The sequence below is a fragment of the Rhinichthys klamathensis genome, unplaced genomic scaffold (assembly GCF_029890125.1).
Source record: "Rhinichthys klamathensis goyatoka isolate OS25496 unplaced genomic scaffold, OSU_Roscu_1.1 h1tg000530l_1, whole genome shotgun sequence".
NCBI classification, from domain to species: Eukaryota; Metazoa; Chordata; class Actinopteri; order Cypriniformes; family Leuciscidae; genus Rhinichthys; species Rhinichthys klamathensis.
Window position 1 is genome coordinate 377,421 of NW_026607006.1, and position 5,676 is coordinate 383,096.

The window sequence follows — 5,676 nt, forward strand, 5'->3', positions numbered from 1 at the left end:
TATGTTTACAGAGGTAAGAACAGTCAAATACATATATTGTTTGAGATAAGTGTTCTCTTATCAAAACGTCAAACGTGTAGCTGACAAACTACACAAAAAAATAATACATTAAATAAATAAATAAACCCATTTCGCCATTGGCCTACACGGTGATGAAGGGCGCAAAGCCCGAAACTTTCGTAGAATATTAAAAACACAAATCTGAGCACTGTCCTTGACCACTTATTATACACAAGTAGCTTACTATCACCAAGTATGAAAGACACATATACATAATACTATTTAGCAATATTTATTGACTACATGTCTTATTACGTGAAATAAAATGCATTACACTTTACATCTTCATTTACCTCTTATTTTGTGTTAAGATATAGAAACAACAAACAATATAATGTAGCATTACATGGCTATATAATAAATAATGCATCAGTTTTATATAGCGCTTTTCTAGACACCCAAAAAGACTTTACATTACTGATGCACTATTCTGCGTTTCTGATCACTATGAAGCGGCGGCAGCGCGGGCGGGAGGGGGGGGGGGGGGGGCGGAGAAGGAGAGAGAGAACGCTCGAAGGAGTCATTCTGGCGAGCGTTTGCATCAGAAACGACGGCAGTGCGGCTCATGAGCGGCAGCTGCGCGTCTGTGAGAGGAGGCGGAGAAGGCGAGAGCGAGGCTCGAGGGAGGGAGTCCGGCGAGCGCGTCGCGGTGGCCACAGGCTCCGGCGGCCTTTGAGAACGGCGCTTATTTTGCGCGGTCCTGCAAAGGGCGGAGTGACAGCTTGAGGGTTGAACACTTCGAGCCGAGCCCGCAGGGTCGTGTTGTAGTTACTGTTGGTGTCCGAGTTGTACTGGGTCTCTTCTGTGTATTCGCAAAATCCATTTCACTGCTTGCGAGTGTAGGCTACTTGCTGACTAGCGGTGGTGGCACGTGATCTGAAACGTTTAACATGAACGCGCTTGACGTCACATCGGCAGACAGCGCGGGAAAAATCCAACCAGACAGAAAATAGGCTATAATACAGGCTTATAGGTGCACCCACTGTGAGCGGACAAGGTGTCAGTATGCTCATCAGGAGATGTTTGAGTCATAAATGGTAAAATAAAAAGGCTATTGTTACATTTATTTTGGGGAAAAAGTTGCATATAGCCCCTTTAAGGGAGTAGCCTCTGGATACAGACGTTTCAATATATTGGTATTAAATGCATTTTCTGAGAATTTATATTTCAAGTTTTGACTGCAAAAATTCCATAACGCTGGAATTCCCCAATTTTAAATAATTTATCCTCAACTAGTTTTGTGGTGTAGGTCTACGTATTTTATAATGTTAACTTCAAATAATACTAATAGTAATTTAAAGATGTGGTAGCATTGGATCTGGACGGGAAGGATAACTCTGGGAGTTGGAAGGGGTGTGTCGCGATTCTGCAGGTTCGTGGATCTGAGTGTGGCGATTTCGGTTTCACACTGAAAAAAACCCTGTTGGATTAACATAAAAAAAATCTGTACATCGGTTGCACATAATAAAGTTAGGTTTATGCAACATGATTTATATATGTTAAAGCTACATAATTTATGTTTGTTAAATAAACATGATTTATATATGTTAAAGCTACATAATTTATGTTTGTTATATAGCCTAAACATAATTTATATATCTTAAAGCTACATAATTTATGTTTGTTATATAAACATGATTTATATATGTTAAAGCTACATAATTTGTGCTTGTTAAACAAACATGATTTTAGTGTTTTTCCATTGATATATGCTGTGGTTTCAATTAAACTAACTTTAATCACATTTTTTTAAGTACATTAACTACATTACTGTAGAGTTTAAAAAGCAGTAGGACAAGCAAACACATTTCTTGAATCAAAAGACTGTATTCTTTAAAGGGATAGTTCACCCAAAAATGAAAATTCTGTCAGTATTTACTCACCCTCATGTTGTTCCAACCCCGTAAGACCTTCGTTCATCTTCGGAACACGAATTAAGATATTTTTTATGAAATCTGACAGCTGGATCACTCCTCCATACTAGTCCATAGGCTTCTTCAGGGATTGAACTTGCCAGCCTCGAAAAGTTATTAAAGACATCGTTAAAATAGTTCAAGTGACTACAGTGGCTCAATCTTAAGTTTATCAAGCGACGAGAATACTTTTTGTGCGCAAAAACAAACAAAAATAACGACTTTATTTCAACTATTCATGTCCTTCTCTTTGGGCCTCTAGTCAGTTAACGTAGTGTGATTCCGTAGAGCTACGTCACACGTAGGCTCACTATTGGCGGACGCTGGTCATGTGCGTGATGCGTGTGACGTACAACAACAGAAGCTTACGCTATTACACTAGTGAACTGACTCGAGGCCCAAGGAGATGGACATGAATAGTTGAAATAAAGTCGTTATTTTTGTTTGTTTTTGCGCACAAAAAGTATTCTCGTCGCTTGATAAACTTAAGATTGAGCCACTGTAGTCACTTGGACTATTTTAACAATGTCTTTAACCCTCTGGGTACCAAGAACGCGCCCGCGCGTTTTGCTGTTTTTTTTTCACATAGCAGCAACATAGACTTAAAATACTCCGTCATTTATGGTCATATAAATAAAATCAATACATGATTATAAACTATAGAGGGTCTTCTTTTTTTGTGTACACTCACATTAACATCAAAACCTTGTGGTTTTGATGGTTAATGTGAGTGTAACACAAGCATGAAACATACGTCTAAAGAACGCTTTAAATTTATACTTTTAAATAAAACAATTCACATTTAAAACAAATATTCTCCTGCAATGTAATCTGTCTGAAACTAAAGAGAAGTACAGTTTCTCCTGTCTCAGCTCATTATCGTTAAAGACCCACTCCGATGAAAATAATGTTTTTCTAGGTGTTAACATGTTCTTGTGGCATTTTTCTGATGTTAGAGGACATACCTTGAGAAAAATAAGCTCAAAGTTGTATTTCTGAGTATTTCTACATTCAAATGGCTGTGAATCAGTAGCAGACGCTAAAATGCCGGCTAAAAAAGACTGGAGTTGTGACGTAGTAACTCCACTGGGCGTCTCCACACGCGACGTCTTGGAGTGAAATAATGATCGGTGATAACTTTGATTAACTTCGGATAATAATAATTAACGTGTATATAATACTGTTGCCCCACCGGTATTGAGGGTGTAAGCTAGCGGGAGAGACAGAGCTCTCAGCAACGGGCAGGGGGAGGGTCGTCTCCGTGCCAACAGCTCCCCAAACAACGCAGAGGCGAATTGCTAATGAGCTACTGCCGCTCTGCTGAAGCGAAGTCCCAGAAAACGGCACAGGTTTTGTGATTTTGGCTAAAAATGGCATAATCATAATTTAAATACCACTGGGAATGTTTAAAAATAGCTCAAAATATGATCGGAGTGGGACTTTAATTTGTCCACACCCACTCGCAGAGCGCGCTATTCATAAGATAATGTGTTGAGGCCATTTGCAAAATAGATAAACGCCCGCAGGCAAATGCTGTAAACGCACTATATTTTTTAGTCAGATTAAGATTCGTCTTGCGCGGCTATGAGGAATAATCCTGGGACATTTAATACAGAAGTGCTGGTTTATTTTCACTTCGAGGAGGAGCAACAGATTCAGCTGAGAACTGTAAGTGTTTTATGGCTGTGCTTTGTTCTAATCGCGATACAGAATAACGTTAGTGTCAGTAAACGGAAAAATAGCATAGGCTACTGTTTAAATGTGAATCATATTTCTCTCTGTGTGTGTGTGTGTGTGTGTGTAAATGATAAATGAACGCACATATACGCACTGTTACAGACGAAATAAAAGACAAAATTTCGTTGACTAGTTTTGGATAAAGTTTTTCAAATCAAATAAGCATCAAATAAGCTTCAAATAAGCTTCAAAATAAAGACATCAGCTTTTGTTAGGAGTTTCTGGGGATAGAAGTGTCCAGACGTATGCACCCTGTATTTTAACCCTCTGGGGACCAAGGTGTTTTTGGGGTCCTTGAGATGTTTTGACATGCTCTGACATTTGTGCTTTTTTCAGTTGCTTATAAACATATTAATGGCACAGGTGAAATTACACTCTATTTAGCACAAACAGGTCTACCATAATGTGTGAGCAACATGTATGTACATGTTTGTATTTTTGAGAGAATATTGTTTATGCGTGGTTATTGAAAAAACTAAAAAATAAAGTTTTTGAAATAAGGACACAAAAAACATACTAAATATGTGTCCACAAGACTTTTGACTAATGTACGTTGTCGCCTTCGTTGTCATCCTTCCTAATCATTCACATAAAACAATAGATTGTTTTAAATTGTGAAAAACATTTTTTTGTTTGCCAAGGCAATATGCGGATGGGCGGAACGGCCCAACCCCTATCATGAATAATTAAGTGGTTCTCAGACAGTGACCCTGCATAATAATGAGCCTTTCATTCAGGGGTGTCACACAAGAAAGAATGCAAGGACAATATATATATATATATATATATATATATATATATATATATATATATATATATATATACACACAAACACACACATACCGGCCACTTTATTAGGTACACCTGTCCAACTGCTCGTTAACACTTAATTTCTAAGCAGCCAATCACATGGCGGCAACTCAGTGCATTTAGGCATGTAGACATGGTCAAGACAATCTCCTGCAGTTCAAACCGAGCATCAGTATGGGGAAGAAAGTTGATTTGAGTGACTTTGAACGTGGCATGATTGTTGGTGCCAGAAGGGCTGGTCTGAGTATTTCAGAAACTGCTAATCTACTGGGATTTTCACGCACAACCATCTCTAGGGTTTACAGAGAATGGTCCGAAAAAGAAAAAACATCCAGTGAGCGGCAGTTCTGTGGGCGGAAATGCCTTGTTGATGCCAGAGGTCAGAGGAGAATGGCCAGACTGGTTCGAGCTGATAGAAGGGCAACAGTGACTGAAATAACCACTCGTTACAACCGAGGTATGCAGCAAAGCATTTGTGAAGCCACAACACGCACAACCTTGAGGCGGATGGGCTACAACAGCAGAAGACTCCACCGGGTACCACTCATCTCCACTACAAATAGGAAAAAGAGGCTACAATTTGCAAGAGCTCACCAAAATTGAACAGTTGAAGACTGGAAAAATGTTGCCTGGTCTGATGAGTCTCGATTTCTGTTGAGACATTCAGATGTTAGAGTCAGAATTTGGCGTAAACAGAATGAGAACATGGAACCATCATGCCTTGTTACCACTGTGCAGGCTGGTGGTGGTGGTGTAATGGTGTGGGGGATGTTTTCCTGGCACACTTTAGGCCCCTTAGTGCCAATTGGGCATCGTTTAAATGCCACGGCCTACCTGAGCATTGTTTCTGACCATGTCCATCCCTTTATGGCCACCATGTACCCATCCTCTGATGGCTACTTCCACCATGTCACAAAGCTCTAATCATTTCAAATTGGTTTCTTGAACATGACAATGAGTTCACTGTACTAAAATGGCCTCCACAGTCACCAGATCTCAACCCAATAGAGCATCTTTGGGATGTGGTGGAACGGGAGATTCGCATCATGGATGTGCAGCCGACAAATCTGCGGCAACTGTGTGATGCCATCATGTCAATATGGACCAAACTCCCTGAGGAATGCTTCCAGCACCTTGTTGAATCTATGCCACGAAG